The sequence below is a fragment of the Chiloscyllium plagiosum genome, unplaced genomic scaffold (assembly GCF_037043375.1).
Source record: "Chiloscyllium plagiosum isolate Xiang-an unplaced genomic scaffold, Cpla_swu_hap1 HiC_scaffold_52, whole genome shotgun sequence".
NCBI lineage: Eukaryota > Metazoa > Chordata > Chondrichthyes > Orectolobiformes > Hemiscylliidae > Chiloscyllium > Chiloscyllium plagiosum.
In genome coordinates this window covers 27,124,278-27,142,767 of record NW_028270190.1, presented here as the reverse complement: position 1 = coordinate 27,142,767, position 18,490 = coordinate 27,124,278, and the positions used below count along the sequence as shown (strand labels likewise).

The following is an 18,490-nucleotide window of genomic DNA, read 5'->3' as shown; positions in this document are numbered from 1 at the left end:
TTGTCTCACCAATCATCATTGTCATGTCCTCAATAAACCGAATTCATGAACTGAGGCTCGCCTCTTCGACACAAAACCATGTTTGCTATCGAGCTGTATTCGACTCGGTGGGATTTGACTGGCCAGGACCTGCAGGAGATGTATGACAGTTTGTTTCTGGCTGGATCCATGAGCAAATCCATAAGGAAAGTATTCATCACGCTCATCCACAAGCGGAAGGGGTTGGTGGGAGAAAATTAGAAATTGGAGCCAATATTATTGCTGCACGTAGACTACAAAATACTGTCTTAAGGTCATCACCAACGGAGTCAGGTCTTCTCTGGGATCGGTGACCCATTCCAACCAAACCTGTGTTGTACTGGGCAGGACAATCTCTCTGAGAGTCTTATGCTCCTAAGGGATACGATCACCTTTCTTCAGGTCAGGGGGGTGGACACCTGCCTCATTAGCCTGGGCCAGGAGAAGGTTTTTGACAGAATATCACACACACCTCCATGTGGGACCTACTCTCCAAAATTGGCTTTGGGGAGGGAGTCTGCAATTGGATCCGACTGCTCCTCAACAACATTGTTCGCGCAGTCGCAATAAACGGGTGGGATCTGGAAGCATCTCCGTCAGATCCAGGGTTAGGCAGGGCTGCCCACTTTCACCGGCCTTGTTTGTGTGTTGTATAGAGCCCTTTGCTGAGTCCATCAGGATGGATGTGACCCTGACAAGGGAGATTATTCCACGCAGCAGAGGCCTACAGGTCAACGCGTCCCTGGACACGGATTTTGTTGCCGTTTTCTGCTGGGACTCGCTGTCAGTGCTCAGACTCATGACCATCTGGGATCAGTTCCAACTAGCTTTGGGAACCAAGGGAAATTGAGGCAAGAGTGAGGCCATGTTCTGTGGGAACTAGGCTGACTGATACTTCATTCACTAAACAGTCAGGACAGATTACCTAAAGGTGTTGGGAATATACCTCGGAGGGGTTGGGGTGTGCATAAAATCTAGCGAGGAGTGCACGGCCAAAGTGAAGCAGACACAGTTCTTTTAGGAGCACCACTCCATCCCCATTTATGGGTAAAAACCTGGCTACCAGGTGTGATACACTCTCTGTTATTGGGCATGGCGCTGATCTGGCCCATCCCCCAAAACTGCACTGTTTCAGTCACCCGAGGCAACTTCCACTTCATCTGGCAGCCTAAGATAGCCTGTGTCAACAGGGAGTCCAAGTACAAAACCGTCGATTAGGTGGGCGGGGGGTGGGGGGGGTGGGGGGTGTGGGGGTGAATGAACATACCCAACACCGCCCTCACCCTGATGGCTCCTTTGTTTGCGGCTGCATCAAGCTGTGTGCACACAAATAACAAGTGTCACTCCGTAGTGATGGTTCTACCTGTCCCCGATGCTGGGAAGGATGGGATTGGCCTCGTTGCCTTGCAACGCTCCAAATAGAGTCACAGAGTCATGTGGGTGTTCAGCACGGAAACTGACCCTTAGGTCCAACTCACCATTAAGACCAAGTATCCTCAATTAATACAGTCCCATTTGCTTGCATTTTACCCATATACCCCCTAACTCTAGGGAAGCTTCTTCGCTATCCACTGTACCTCCAATTTTAGTGAAATCTGCCACTTAGGTACTGTGCCTCCTATGTTCACATCCTATGTTACAATTTACGTAACTGAAAAACACAGTGGACCCAGCACCGATCCTTGTGGGACACCGCTGTTTATAAGCCTCCAGAACGATCCACTAACACCCACTAAAGCGAGAGGTAGGGTGTGGGGGTCAGGGAAAGAGAAACAGAGACAGGAACAGAGAGACAGATACAGTGCCACACAAAGGTGGCGGTAACAGTGTCTCAAACTCGAGAGCCTCTGGTTTCTTACTGCAGGATGTATTCTTATTATCATTACAACGGTAGTCCTCTGGGTGGGGGTGGGGTGGGGTGGAGTGTTTCGAATTGGGGAAAGTGTTCAGGAGCGTGTGAGGGCGGCTGCGTGTGAATTGGTGCAGGATCTAGTTTTGGGTTTTCAGAAGTGGCCACAACGTGGCGACGGCACAATGGATGGGGAAGGAGCCAAACGAATGTCGAATGCGAATATACCCAAAATCGCCCTCAACCTTATGTTCCCCCCACCACCACCTTTGTATGGAGCTACATCAAGCTGTGCATAGACGCTCAGTCCACAAACACCAAGTGTCACTGCGCACTGAGATTCTACCAGTTCCCGGTGTTGGGAAGGATGCGACTGGCCACGTTGCCATGCAACATTCCAAATAGTGTCACAGAATCATGGGGCTGATCAGTACCCTTCGGTCCCACTCGTCTATTAAGACCAAATATCCTCAATTAATCCAGTTCCATTTGCTCGCATTTCCCCCATTTCCTTCCAAACTCTTCCAATTGAAATATCCATCCTGCTGCCTTTTAAAAGTAACAGTACACACATCCACCAATTCCCCTGGCAGCGCATTTCATACACACACCAGAATCTGCGTGAACATTTTGTCCATTAGATCTCTTCCAAATCTTTCACCTCACCTTAAACCTATGCCCTCCAGTTCTGGAATCCCCCACACAGGGGAAAGGTCCACAGCTCTTCACCCTCTCCATGCCCCTCTTAATTTTAAAAAAACTTCTGTAAGGTTACCCCTCAGCCTCCGATGCTCCAGGGGAAATAGCCCCAGTCAATTCAGCCTCTCCCTACAGCTCAAACCCTCCAACACTGGCAACATCCTCATAATTCTTCTCAGAACACTTTCAAATTTCACAGCATCGTTCCGACATCAGGAAGACCAGAAGTGAACACAGCATTCTAAACGTGCCCTAACCAATGTCCTGCGCAGCCAAAACATTACCTAAAAACTCCTATTCTCAATGTTCTGACCAAGACAGGAAAGCATACCAAATGCCTTCTTCACTATCCTGTCTACCTGCAACTCCACTATGAAGTAACTATGAACCTGTACTCCAAACTCCCTTTGTTCAGCAACACACCATAGGACCACTCCATAAAGTGTACAAGTCCTGCCCTAATTTGCCCTCCCAAAATGCAGCACTTCGCATTTATCTAAATTAAAATCCATCTGCCATTCCTCAGCTCAGTGGCCCATCTGATCAAGATCCTGTTGTACTCTGAGGTTAGCTTCTTCGCTGTCGACTGCACCTCCAACTTTATTACCATCTTCCAGTTAGAAACTATGCCTCTTATATTCACATCCAAGTCAAATATGCAACTGACAGAACACTGTGGACCCAGCACCAATCCTTGTGCGACGCCGCTGGTCATAGTCCTCCAGACAGAAAAAGAACCATCCACCAAAACCCTCTGTCTTATCCCTTTGAGCCAATTCTACAGTGAAATGGCTAGGTCTCCCGATATTCCACATGGTCTTAATTTGCGAAACAATTTACCATGAGGAACCTTTTCAAGTGCCTCACTGACGTCCATACAGATCACGTCCACCACTCTGCTTTCATAGTGTCATAGAGATGTACAGCATGGAAAGAGACTCTTCAGTCCAACCCGTCCATCCCGGCCAAATATCCCAACCCAATCGAGTCCCTCCTGCCAGCATCCGGCCCATATCCCTCCAAACCACTCCTATTCATGTACTCATCCAGATGCCTTTCAAATGCTGTCATTTCACAGCATCCACCACTTCCTCTGGCCGCTCATTCCATACACACACCACCCTCTGCGAGCAAACAGTTGCCCCTTCTGTCACTTTTATATCTTTCTCCTCTCACCGTAAACCTATCCCCTCTCGTTCTGGGCTCCCCCACCCCAGGAAAAATACCTTGTCTATTTATCCTATCCATTCTCCTCATGATTTTATAAAATTCTACACGGTCACCCCTCAGCCTCTGACACACCAGTGAAAACAGCAGCAGACTTTTCAGCCTCTCCCTGTCACTCAAATCTTCCAACCCTGGCACCATGCTGGTAAATCTGTTCTGAACCCTTTCAAGTTTCTGAACATCCTTCCAATAGAAGGGAGACCAGAATTGCACATAATATGCCAAAAGCGGCCTAACCAATGTCCTGTACAGTTGCAATATACTCTCCCAACTCCTATGCTTAATATTCTGTCCAATGATGAAATGCATACCAAACGCCTTCTCATCAAACCTCTTCAAAACATCAAGTCATTCAGACACGAATTCGAATGCTCAAAGCCATATTGCCTGTCCTGAATCGGTTGTCGTCCTGTATCCCCAATGTGGAGGAGACACCACCAAGAGCAAAAGGCACAGTAGATGAGGTGTTTGAAAGCACAAAAAAATCGTTGCCAGATGTGGAAGGATCATTTGGGGCCTTGGACAGGGGTGAGCAGGAAGGTGTTTGAATGCAGGTTTTACACTTCATGCGGTGGCAGGTGAAGGTGCAGGGAGTGACGGGTCGGTTGGTGGAGGGGCGTGGACCTCACCAGGGAGTCACGGAGTGAATGTGGAAGCAGTCCACAGAGAGTATTCCAAAAGTAATTGCCTGGTTAGTTCCACAGACCTCACCAAACCACCTTCCACTTCGACACCTTCCCTTATCGCAGCAAGCTGTGTAAAACCTGCATCCACACCTCCCCCATTTCCTCTGCCAAAGACCCCAAGGATCCTTCCACATCTGGCAGATATTTCTCTGTGCATCCTAACACCTCATCTATTGTGTCGGTTGCACACGAAATGGTCTCTTCTACATTTGGAGACAGGACACCGTCTTGTGGATTGTTTCAGGAAACATCTCTGGGACACAGGCACCAAACAAACCCTGTGGCTGAACACTTCAACCCCCACTCTGACAGTCCTAAAGACATGCAAGACCTGGGACACCACCACTGCCAAGTCCAAGCCACCCGATGCCTGAAGGAGGAACGCCGCAACTTCCACCTTGGGACCCTCCGACCACGCGGAATTAACATCGACTTCACCAGTTTCCTCTCTCCCCTACCCCCACCTCATCCCAGAAACAAACCTCCAATTCAGCAACACTCACGTGACATGTCCTATCTGTCCATCTTCCTTCCCAACAATCTGCTCCACACTCCCCTCCGACCTATCACCCTCTCCCGACCTGCATTTACCCATCACCTTCCCAGCTCTCTTCCCCCCAGCTCCACCACCAATTAACCCCCAGGTTATCTTTCAGTTCCCTTCCCCCCGTCCCAGATTCCTGATGATGGGCGGATTGTCGAAATGCTGACTCTTCTGCTTCTCGGATGTTGCCTGACTTGCTGTGCTATTCCAGCGCCACACTTTTCCACTCAGATCGCCAGCTTCTGCAGCCCTCACTTGCTCCTCTCTGTCTTTTATCTGAGGCATTTGTGGCGGCCTTCCTTTATCTTACCCCTGTTCCAGACTGCTGCCCCTGAGCTTGCATATTGCCTCGTCTGTCTCAGCCAGAGAGCTCACTGACTCTTAGTTTAAATATGAATTCCCCATCTCATGATCCAAGTTCAGAGGGTTTTTGTCCAGGGTGTCTAATGTGAATGTTTACTCCACCTTACATCTACCCGCCCTGTATTCCACCTTACTTCTGTACTCTGATTATCTCATTTTTGACGGCTTCCCATTTTTTAGCTGTTCCTTTACCTGCGGGTATCTGCTGCCAATCAGCTATTAAATGTTCTTGGCAAGTACCGTCAAAATTTGCCATCTTCCAATTTAGTACAACTTGCAAAACAATCTCATGGCCAAACGAACCACAGCACATTCACCCATCTCTTAGGTCAACAGGGGTAAATGCAAAATGCAAATTAAATTTGATTCCATTTGCATGTCGCTTTGCTTCGGACCCATTTGATGACTACATTCTCGTGGATGCTTCCAGACTCACGTCGTGGCGAGACCTTTATTCAGCATCCAACAATTCAATGTGCGTATGTTTAATTAAATAAACTCTGCTCTTTTTTTAATGAGGTAAACAGGGTTTTGTGTCCAATGCTACTGTCAGAAGCGAGTACTTCACCTGAAGAACTACTTTTATGTTGATCTCTCCACTGGAAGCATATCCTTCCCTCATAAGACCAGCGATCGTGTGCACTTTACTCAAAAACACAATCCAGCTGACATTGTTCCCTGCCCAGCACTACAGCAGCAGCCGGCCCGAGAATCTAATCCGTTTCTCCTGTGTGAAGCTGTTTCAGTATCAACTGTTGCTGCAGATACCAAATAATCTCTCTCTGTCTATCCCTCTCTCTCGACACACACATGTACATCAATCTGTCTGTCCCTCTCTCTCTCCCCCCAACCCCGGAACACCCCCCCACCACAGACAATCTCTACCAGACAGATGGAGCTGCTCTATCTCTCGACAGAGAGAGAAATAACATGAGAATTAATTTGACATATTCTTCTGCAGATTTATTGTCCCTGAGGTGTTTACTGTCTCCACCCCAGAGTGTCAGACACTTTGCAATGTCTCTCAATCCCCTCCAAGAGAGTTGCCTGTCCTGTTGAGACATTAATGTCAGAACTTCAACTTCCTTCGATCTCAGTGAATATTGTCATGTTAACTCTAGCACAGAAAAACTTGATCATTCCTCCTTTCCTTTTAAACATTTTAAGCATTTGTATGCTTTCTGAAGGTGAGTTGCGCAATTTGAAAACATTAAACAGTGACCCCTCAGTAGCCTCGAAGAACTGGCCGGACCGTGGGGATATTTGCTGAGGTTCCCTCTGGGATTTTCCTGATGTCAGTGTGACTGCCAGCTGTAACGCTCTCTCTCTCCCACGTGCTCTTTCACTCTGTCTTTATCCTGTCTCGTCCATCCTGCCCCACACACCACACATTACTCTGACATTATACCAAGTTTTTAAGGAGAGTTTCACATTCAGGGTTTTAATTTCCTCTTTTTGGACTTCTGTGTGTCAGACACTTAACATGCTTGTGTCAAATCCCAAGGCCCTGATTATTTTCACCACAGGCTTCAAACTTGCATTAAAATGACAGAGCCACAATCAATCTCAGTTAACCAGAGACCTTTAAACATCGAGGGCATCCCAGAGGAGATCAAACCTCAGGCTAACAAATAGACACAACTCACACGGGCCCCATGGGATGAAGCCTGTCGAATAGGCCTCAGGCTGATGTCCGCCACTCCCCTCTGGAGCATAGGTCTATCCAAGGGAAGGATTTCTTGTACTGTCATAGTTTCAAATAACAATTCCTGCAAGGGGTGTGTGGAGAGAGAGGGAGTGAAAAAGGTTACTGGAACAGGAAAGGCGGCTTGGTTTTCAAACATATTACACAGCAAAAGGTTTTCCTTCACACAAAACATTTCTCAGCAAACCCAATTACGATCAAATTGGGAAAAAAAGATCAGGGATTTCAATTATAGACCCACCGGGCAGCATTCAATCTATTGGTTAATTGAAGCGCTCGTTGCTTCGATCGCATTGCCGCAGGCTGTCAGAGCACAGCAAGATCTCACAGGCAGAAAAATGTCAGCAGCAAGATCAGCTCGATATTTCTGATGGGGGCTGCTTAAATGTTCAATATTTGTTGCAACTACAGGCACTGACAAAACTGCGAATTCACAATCTCAAATGTCTCTCCCTCACACCCACCTTCTCTGTCTTTCTCCTGCCTCTCTCCCATTTACAAGTCTCTCTCTCACTCTCAATGTAAAGATTCGCACATTATTACTCTGACATTATAACAATCTTTAAGAGACAGTTTGACATTTAGGATTTTACTTTCCTCTTTGGGAAGTTCTGTCAGTCAGACACTCGCTGTGTGTGGGGACTTGGGGGTTAACAACTTTGTGTCAAATTTGAAGACCTTGGTTACTTTAACCCCAGGCTTCAAACCTGTTTTAAAATGACAGGCCCATAATCTGACAGGACCCAATTAACCAGAGGACTGTTAAAAAACTAGGGTCCAACAAATGAAACCAGTCTTTGAGAAAATAAAGGGACACAACTGAAGTGGGGCCCCAAGGAGTGCGGCCTGTGGAATAGGCCTCAGGATTGTGTTCTCCTCTTGGAGGATGCTCTTTTTAAAGTTCACCTTGCCCAAACTCTCTCTCTCTCTCTCTCTCTCTTTGGATTTTCCAAGCGAATAAAATTCCCTGGGATAAAAGAAACGGGATCAATTAAAAGACAGGGAAAATATTTTTAGAGATGGCACAGCAAGATCCCAGGGATTGTCTCTCTCTCTCTCTCTCACCAACATCTAAGCATTAAACATGTCAGCCAGAAGTTGTTTTTCAGGTCAGACTTTTTTGAAACCTTTCCAAAATGAGGAGTTGGCTGATGACAAAACTCACTGCGAGCAAAGATGCAATGATGACAATTGATGCACAGCAAGATCCCATGTAGAGGAATGCAGCAGTAGCTAATTCATGATTCCTTTCTACTCTGCAATGCTGGTCAAGTCTTGATTATTTGCTTAATGCCAGCAACTGAAATTACTGCTGTTTCACCATCTCAAATAGCTCCCCCTCTCTCTCCTCCTGTGGAAGGGGTATTGACACACGCTCTGTGGAATATGTATGGGAACAATCTCGTGGAGCTGCAGCTTGCTCAGGTCTTGGATCTTAGAACACAGAGAAGAAGAGAACTAAGAACAACGCAGCACAGTGACATGCCGTCCGGCCCGCCAAGCCTGCGCCAAGTCATTTTGTCCTTACTTTCCAAAACTGTCTTCACTTACAGGATTCCTATTCCTCTCTTCCCTTCCTGTTCATGTATTCGTCCAGGTGTTTCTTGAAAGCTGCTGTCGTGTCTGTTTCCACCACTTCCTCTGGCAGCACATTTCAGGCACTCAGCAGCCTTTCTGTGAAAAACGTGTCTTTCACATCTCTTTTAAACTGCTCCCTTCCTTCGTCACTCGCACCTTGGACCTGTCGCCCCTGTACCCCTTCAACCCTGGGAAAAAATCCTCATACTGTCCACTCTGTCCACGCCAGTAACAATCTTATAAACATCGATCAGCTCCCTCAACCTCCTGCATTCTATTGAGAACAGCCCCAGTCTATCCAACGATTCTTCACAGCTAAACTTCCCCCATACCAGGCAACATCCGGGTAAACGTTTTCTGTACCCGCTCCAAAGCATTCACATCCTTCTGGTGACCAGAACTGCACACAGTATCGCAAGTGTGGCCTCACTAAAGTTCTCTGATGCTCCAGCGTAATCATCTATCCATATCCTCAATGCCCCTTCCAGTGAAGGCAAGCATGCCATAGGCCTTTTTCACTACCTTAAAGGCCTGAGCTGCCACTTTCAATGATCTGTAAACCTGCACACACACATCGCTCTGCATGTTAATACTCCTAAGGGTTCTACCATTCACTATTAAATCTACACTTGACCTTTGAAAATGGATCAACTCCCATTTTTCCGGATTAAACTCGAACTTCTGTATCCTCTGACAATCTTCTTCACTATCTGCAATCCCACAATAATATGCAAATCTATTAAATAACCAACCACGATTTCGTCTAAATCGACCATAAACAGCAGAGCTCCCAGCACTGATCCCTGCAGAACACCAATAATCACAACTCTCCATTCCTTAAACCATCCATTCACTGCCCCCTCAGTCTTCCTACTACCCCAGTTCTGTATACATCTTGCCATCTCACCCCTGATATCAAGCTTGTGTACCAGTCTGTCATGAGGAAGACTGAAGTCAATATCGTCGACTTTTCTGTCACCAGTCATCTTCGTCATGTCCTCAATCAACTTAATTCATTAACCGAGGCATGGCCTCTTCTACACAAAACCATGCTTTCTATCGAGATGTATTCGGCTCGGTGGTATTTGACTGGCCAGGACCTGCACGAGGTGTATGACAGTTTGTTTCTGGCAGGAACCATGAGCAAATACATCAGAAAGGTATCATCACGCTCATCCACAAGCGGAAGGGGGAGGAGGGAGGAAATTAGAAATTGAAGCCAATATCATTGCTGCGTGTAGACTACAAAATACTGTCTTAAGGTCATCACCAACTGAGTCTGGTCTGCTCTGGGATCGGTGATCCATTCCAACCAAATCTGTGTTGTACTGGGCAGGACAATCTCTCTGAGCGCCTCATACTCCTGAAGGATGTATGATCACCGACATACAGGTCAGGGGTGGACACCTGCCTCATTAGCCTGGGCCAGGAGAAGGCTTTTGACAGAATATCACACACACCTCCATGTGGGACCTACTCTCCAAAATTGGCTTTGGGGACGGAGTCAGCAACTGGATCCGACTGCTCCACAACAACATCGTTCGCGCAGTCTCAATAAACGGGTGTGATCTGGAAGCTTCCCCGTCAGATCCAAGGTGAGGCAGGGCTGCCCACTTTCACCGGCGTGTTTGTGTGTTGTATAGAGACCTTTGCTGAGTCCATCAGGATGGATGTGATCCTGAGAAGGGTAACTATTCCAGGCAGTAGAGGCCTGCAGGTCAACGCGTCCCTGGACACGGATTTTGTCACCATTTTCCGCTGGGACCCGCTGTCAGTGCTCAGACTCATGACCATTTGGGATCAGTTCCAACTGGCTTTGGGAACCAAGGGAAATTGAGGCAAGAGTGAGGCCATGTTCTGTGGGAACTCAGCTGACTGATCCTTCATTCCCTAAACAAGCAGGACAGATTACCTAAAGGTGCTGGGAATATAGCTCGGAGGGGTTGATGTGTGCATAAAATATAGCGAGGAGTGCACGGCCAAAGTGAAGCAGACACTGGTCTTTTAGGAGCACCACTCCCTCCCCATTTATGGGTAAAAACCTGGATACCAGGTGTGATGCACTCTCTGTTCTTGGGCATGGCGCTGATCTGGCCCATCACCCAAAATTGCACTGTTTCAGTCACCCGAGGCAACTTCCACTTCATCCGGCAGCCTAAGATAGACTGTGTCTGCAGGGAGTCCAAGTACAAAACCGTAGGTAAGGGGGGATGAACATAACCAACACTGCCCTCACCCTGATGGCCCCTTTGTCTGCGGCTGCATCAAACTGTGTGCACACAAATACCAAGTGTCACTCCGTAGTGATGGTTCTACCTGTCCCCGATGCTGGGAAGGATGGGATTGGCCTCGTTGCCTTGCAACGCTCCAAATAGAGTCAGAGTCATGTGGGTGTTCAGGACGGAAACAGACCCTTCGGTCCAACTCACCATTAAGACCAAGTATCCTCAATTAATACAGTCCCATTTGCTTGCATTTCACCCATATCCCCCCTAACTCTAGGGAAGCTTCTTCGCTATCCACTGCACCTCCAATTTTAGTGAAATCTGCCACTTAGGTACTGTGCCTCCTATGTTCACATCCAAGTAATTTATGTAACTGAGAAAACACAGTTGGCCCAGCACCGATCCTTGTGGGACACCACTGTTTATAAGCCTCCAGAACGATCCACTAACACCCACTAAAGAGAGAGGTAGGGTGTGGGGGTCGGGGAAAGAGAAACAGAGACAGGAACAGAAAGACAGATATAGTGCCACACAAAGGTAGTGGTAACAGTGTCTCAAACTCGAGAGCCTCTGGTTTCTAACTGCAGGATGTATTCTTATTATCATTCCACCGGTCGTCCTCTGGGTGGGGGTGGGGTGGGGTGGAGTGTTTCGAATTGGGGAAAGTGTTCAGGAGCGTGTGAGGGCGGCTGCGTGTGAATTGGTGCAGAATCAAGTTTTGGGTTTTCAGAAGTGGCCACAACGTGGCGACGGCACAATGGATGGGGCAGGCGCCAAGCGAATGTAGAATGCGATTATACCCAACATCGCCCTCAAACTGATGTTCCCCCCACCCCCTTTGTGTTGAGCTGCATCAAGCTGTGCATAGACCCTCAGTACACAAACACCAATTGTCACTGCGTACTGAGATTCTACCTGTTCCCGGTGTTGGGAAGGATGCGACTGGCCACGTTGCCATGCAACATTCCAAATAGTCTCACAGAACCATGGGGCTGATCAGTACCCTTCGGTCCCACTCATCTATTAAGACCAAATATCCTCAATTAATCCAGTTCCATTTGCTCGCATTTCCCCCATTTCTTTCCAATCTCTTCCTATTGAAATATCCATTCTGGTGCCTTTTAAAAGTAACAGGACACACGTCCACCAATTCCCCTGGCAGCGCATTTCATACACACACCAGAATCTGCGTGAACATTTTACCCAGTAGATCTCTTCCAAATCTTTCCCCTCTCCTTAAACCTATGCCCTCCAGTTCTGGAATCCCCCAAACAGGGGAAAAGACTATAGCTCGTCACCCTCTCCATACCCCTCTTAATTTTAAAAACTTCTGTAAGGTTACCCCTCAGCCTCCGATGCTCCAGGGGAAATAGCCCCAGTCAATTCAGCCTCTCCCTACAGCTCAAACCCTCCAACACTGGCAACATCCTTATAAATCTTTTCAGAACACTTTCAAATTTCACAGCATCGTTCCTACAGCAGGAAGACCAGAAGTGAACACAGCATTCTAAACGTGGCCTAACCAATGTCCTGCGCAGCCAAAGCATTACCTTCCAACTCCTATACTCAATGTTCTGACCAAGACAGGAAAGTATGCCAAATGCCTTCTTCACTTTCCTGTCGACCTGCAACTCCACTATGAAGTAACTGTGAACCTGCACTCCAAACTCCCTTTGTTCAGCAACACACCATAGGACCACTCCATACAGTGTACAAGTCCTGCCCTAATTTGCCCTCCCAAAATGCAGCACTTCGCATTTATCTAAATTAAAATCCATCTGCCATTCCTCAGCTCAGTGGCCCATCTGATGAAGATCCTGATGTACTCTGAGGTTAGCTTCTTCGCTGTCGACTGCACCTCCAACTTTGTTACCATCTTCCAGTTAGAAACTATGCCTCTTATATTCACATCCAAGTCATTTATGTAACTGACAGAACACTGTGGACCCAGCACCAATCCTTGTGCGACACCGCTGGTCATAGTCCTCCAGACAGAAAAATAACCATCTACCAAAACCCTCTGTCTTCTCCCTTTGAGCCAATTCTACAGTGAAATGGCTAGTTCTCCCGATATTGCACATGGTCTTAATTTGCTAAACAATTTACCATGAGGAACCTTTTCAAGTGCCTCACTGAAGTCCATATAGATCACGTCCACCACTCTGCTTTCACAGAATCATAGAGATGTACAGCATGGAAAGAGACTCTTCAGTCCACCCCGTCCATCCCGGCCAAATATCCCAACCCAATCGAGTCCCACCTGCCAGCATCCGGCCCATATCCCTCCAAACCACTTCTATTCATGTTCCCATCCAGATGCCTTTCAAATGCTGTAATTTAACAGCATCCACCACTTACTCTGGCCGCTCATTCCATACACACACCACCCTCTGCGAGAAAAACGTTGCCCCTTCGGTCACTTTTATATCTTTCTCCTCTCACCCATAAACCTATCCCCTCTCGTTCCGGGCTCCCCCACCCCAGGGAAAATACCTTGTCTATTTATCCTATTCATTCTCATCATGATTTTATAAAATTCTACACGGTCACCCCTCAGCCTCTGACACACCAGTGAAAACAGCAGCAGACTATTCAGCATCTCCCTGTAGCTCAAATCCTCCAACCCTGGCACCATGCTAGTAAATCTGTTCTGAACCCTTTCAAGTTTCTCAACATCCTTCCAATAGAGGGGAGACCAGAATTGCACATAATATGCCAAGAGCGGCCTAACCAATGTCCTGTACAGTTGCAATATACTCTCCCAACTCCTATGCTTAATACTCTGTCCAATGATGAAATGCATACCAAACGCCTTCTCATCAAACCTCTTCAAAACATCAAGTCATTTAGACACGAATTCGAATGCTCAAAGCCATATTGCCTATCTCGAATCGGTTGTCGTCCTGTATCCCCAATGTGGAGGAGACACCACCAAGAGCAAAAGGCACAGTAGATGAGGTGTTTGAATGCACAAAAAAATCGTTGCCAGATGTGGAAGGATCCTTTGGAGCCTTGGACAGGGGTGAGCAGGAAGGTGTTTGAATGCAGGTTTTACACTTCATGCGGTGGCAGGTGAAGGTGCAGGGAGTGACGGGTCGGTTGGTGGGGGGTGCGTGGACCTCACCAGCGAGTCACGGAGTGAATGTGGAAGCAGACCACAGAAAGTATTCCAAAAGTAATTGCATGGTTAGTCCCACACACCCCACCAAACCACCCTCCACTTCGACACCTTCCTAATCGCAGCTAGCTGTGTAAAACCTGCATCCACACCTCCCCCATTTCCTCTGACAAAGGCCCCAAGGATCCTTCCACATCTGGCAGATATTTCTCTGTGCATCCTAACACCTCATCTATTGTGTCGGTTGCACACGAAATGGTCTCTTCTACATTTGGAGACAGGACACCGTCTTGTGGATTGTTTCAGGAAACATCTCTGGGACACAGGCACCAAAGAAACCCTGTGGCTGAACACTTCAACTCCCACTCTGACAGTCCCAAAGACATGCAAGAGCTGGGACGCCACCACGCCAAGTCCAAGCCACCCAATACCTGAAGGAGGAACGCAGCATCTTCCACCTTGGGACCCTCCGACCACGCGAAATTAACATCAACTTCACCAGTTTCCTCATCTCCCCTACCCCCACCTAATCCCAGAAACAAACCTCCAATTCAGCAACGCCCACGTGATATGTCCTATCTGTCCATCTTCCTGCCCAACAATCTACTCCACACTCCCCTCCGACCTATCACCCTCTCCCCACCTGCATTTACCCATCACCTTCCCAGCTCTCTTCCCCCATGACCCACCATCAACTAACCCCCAGTTTATCTTTCAGTTCCCTTCCCCCCGCCCCACATTCCTGATGATGGACTGATGGCCGAAATGCTGACTCTCCTGCTTCTCGGATGTTGCCTGACCTGCTGTGCTTTTCCAGCGCCACACTTTTCCACTCTGATCGCCAGCTTCTGCAGCCCTCACTTGCTCCTTCACTGTCTTTTAGCTGAGGCATTTGTGGGGCCTCCCTTTATCTTACCCCTGTTCCAGACAGCTGCCCCTGAGCTTGCATATTGCCTTGTCTGTCTCAGCCAGAGAGCTCACTGACTCTTAGTTTAAATATCTCATCTCATGACCCAATTTCAGAGGGTTTTAGTCCAGGGTGTCTAATGTGAATGTTTACTCCACCTTACATCTACCCGCCCTGTATTCCACCTTACTTCTGTACTCTGATTATCTCATTTTTGACGGCTGTTCCTTTAAATGCGAGTATCTGCTTCCAATCCGATATTCAATGTTCTTGGCAAATACCGTCAAAATTTGCCTTCCTCCAATTTAGTACGACTTGCAAAACAATCTCATGGCCAAACGAACCACAGCACATTCACCCATCTCTTAGGTCAACAGGGGTAAATGCAAAGTGCAAATACAATTTGATTCCATTTGCATATCGCTTTGCTTCGGACCCATTTGATGACTACATTCCCGTGGATGCTTCCAGACTGTCCTCGTGGCGAGACATTTATTCAGCATCCAACAATTCAATGTGCGTATGTTTAATTAAATAAACTCTGCTCTTTTTTTAATGAGTTAAACCGGGTTTTGTGTCCAATGCTACTGTCAGAAACGGGTACTTCACCTGAAGAACTACTTTTATGTTGATCTCTCCACTGGAAGCATATCCTTCCCTCATAAGATCAGCGATAATGTGCACTTTACTCAAAGATACAACTCAGCTGACATTGTTCCCTGCCCAGCACTACAGCAGCAGCCGGCCCGAGAATCTAATTCTTTTCTCCTGTGTGAAGCTGTTTCAGTGTCAACTGTTGCTGCAGATACCAAATAATCTATCTCTGTCTATCCCTCTCTCTCGACACACACATGTACATCAATCTGTCTGTCCCGCTCTCTGTCCCCCCAACCCCGGAACACCCAACACCACAGACAATCTCTACCAGACAGTCGGAGCTGCTCTATCTCTCGACAGAGAGAGAAATAACATGAGAATTAATTTGACATATTCTTCTGCAGATTTATTGTCCCTGAGGGGTTTACTGTCTCCACCCCAGAGTGTCAGACACATTGCACTGTCTCTCAATCCCCTCCCAGAGAGCTGCCTGTCCTGTTGAGACATTAATGTCAGAACTTCAACTTCGTTGGATCTCAGTGAACATTGTCATGTTAACTCTAGCACAGAAAAGCTTGATCATTCCTCCTTTCCTTTTAAGCAGTTTAAGCATTTGTATGCTTTCTAAAGGTTAGCTGTACAGTTTGAAAACATTAAACAATGACCCTCAGTAGCCTCAAAGAACTGGCCGGACCGTGGGGATATTTGCTGAGGTTCCCTCTGGGATTTTCCTGATGTCAGTGTGACTGCCAGCTGTAACGCTCTCTCTCTCCCCCGCGCTCTTTCACTCTGTCTTTATCCTGTCTCGTCCATCCTGCCCCACACACCACACATTACTCTGACATTATACCACGTTTTTAAGGAGAGTTTCACATTCAGGGTTTTAATTTCCTCTTTTTGGAGTTCTGTGTGTCAGATACTTAACATGCTTGTGTCAAATCCCAAGGCCCTGTTTATTTTCACCACAGGCTTCAAACTTGCATTAAAATGACAGAGCCACAATCAATCTCAGTTAGCCAGAGACCTTTAAAAATCGAGGGCATCCCAGAAGAAATCAAACCTCAGGCTAAAAAATAGACACAACTCACACGGGCCCCATGGGGTGCAGCCTGTCGAATAGGCCTCAGGCTGATGTCCGCCACTCCCCTCTGAAGGAAAGGTCTATGCAAGGGAAGGATTTCTTGTCCTGTCGTAGTTTCAAAATAGGAATTCCTGCAAGGGGTGTACGGATAGAGTGGGAGAGAAAAAGGTTATTGGAACTGGAGAGGCGGCTTGGTTTTCAAACACATTATACAGCAAGAGGTTATTCCTTCACACAAAACATTTCTCAGCAAACCCGAGTACGATCAAATTGGGAAAAAGTTCAGGGATTTCAATTATAGACCCACCTGGCAGCATTAAAGCTATTGGTTTATTGAAACGCTCGTTGCTAAGATCGCAATGCCGCAGGCTGTCAGAGCACAGCATGATCTCACAGGCAGAAACCTGTCAGCAGCAAGATTAGTTCCATATTTCTGATGGGGGCTGCTTAAATGTTCAGTATTTGTTGCAACTACAGGCATTGACATAACTGCTACTTCACAATCTCAAATGTCTCTCCCTCCCACCCACCCTGTTTGTCTTTCTCCTGCCTCTCTCCCATTTACAAGTCTCTCTCTCACTCTCAATGTGAACATTCACACATTATTACTCTGACATTATAACAAGTCTTTAAGAGACAGTTTGACATTTAGGATTTTACTTTCCTCTTTGGGAATTTCTGTCATTCAGACACTCGCTGTGGGTGGGGACGTGGGAGTTAAAAGCTTTGTGTCAAATCTGAAGACCTTGGTTACTTTAACCCCAGGCTTCAAACCTGTTTTAAAATGATAGGCCCATAATCTGACAGGACCCAATTAACCAGAGGACTGTTAAAAAAACTAGGGTCCAACAGATGAAACCAGTCTTTGGGAAAATAAAGGGACACAACTGAAGTGGGGCCCCACGGAGTGCGGCCTGTGGAATAGGCCTCAGGATTGTGTTCTCCTCTTGGCGGATGCCCTGTTCAATGTTCACCTTGCCCAAACTCTCTCACTCTCTCTTTGGATTTTCCAAGCGAATAATAATTCCCTGGGATAAAAGAAACGGTATCAATTAAAAGTCAGGGAATTTATTTTTTTAGAGATGGCAGAGCAAGATCCCAGGGATTGTCTCTCTCACCAACATCAAACATAAAATATGTCAGCCGAAAGTTGATTTTCAGGCCAGACGTTTTTGAAAGCTTTCCAAACCTAGGAGTTGGCTGATGAGAAATCTCACTGCGTGCATTGATGGCATGATGACAATTGATGCACAGCAAGATCCCATATTGAGCAATGTAGCAGTAGCTAAATCATGATTCCTTTCTACTCTGCAATGCTGGTCAAGTGTTGATTATTTGCTGTAATGCCAGAAACTAAAATTACTGCTGTTTCACAATCTCAAATAGCTCTCATGGAGCTGCGGCTTGCTCAGGTCTTAGATCGTAGAACACAGAGAAGAAGAGAACTAAGAACAACGCAGCACAGCGACAGGCCCTTCGGCCCTCCAAGCCTGTGACAAGTCATTTTGTCCTTACTTTCTACAACTGTCTTCACTTACAGGATTTCTATTCCTCTCTTCCCTTCCTATTCATGTATTCGTCCAGGTGTTTCTTGAAAGCTGCTGTCGTGTCTGTTTCCACCACTTCCTCTGGCAGCACAATGCAGGCACTCAGCAGCCTTTCTGTAAAAAACTTGTCACTCACATCTCTATTAAACTTCTCCCTTCCTCCCTCTCTCGCACCCTGAACCTGTGGTCCCTGTACCCCTTCAACCCTGGGAAACAAGCCTCATACTGTCCACTCTGTCCACGCCAGTAAAAATCTTTTAAACATCGATCAGCTCACTCAACCTCCTGCATTCTATTGAGAACAGCCCCAGTCTATCCAAACTTTCTTCACAGCTAAACTTCCCCA

The 18,490-nt window shown here is 47.0% G+C and overlaps 1 long non-coding RNA gene across 2 annotated transcripts in view; it reads right to left on the bottom strand.

Moving 5' to 3' along the window:
• LOC148134893 (uncharacterized) overlaps nucleotides 1-16,817 on the bottom strand; it is a 50,650-nt gene extending 33,833 nt beyond the window's left edge. The window contains exons 1-2 of one of the 2 annotated variants that reach the window (XR_015755639.1): nucleotides 16,605-16,817; nucleotides 7,033-7,155 (exon numbers count right to left, since the gene is read on the bottom strand). This is a non-coding gene — a long non-coding RNA (uncharacterized LOC148134893). The remainder of the gene's footprint in view (nucleotides 1-7,032; nucleotides 7,156-16,604) is intronic. The other variant, XR_015755638.1, reaches the window with a different exon arrangement.
• Nucleotides 16,818-18,490: the final 1,673 nt, after the last annotated feature.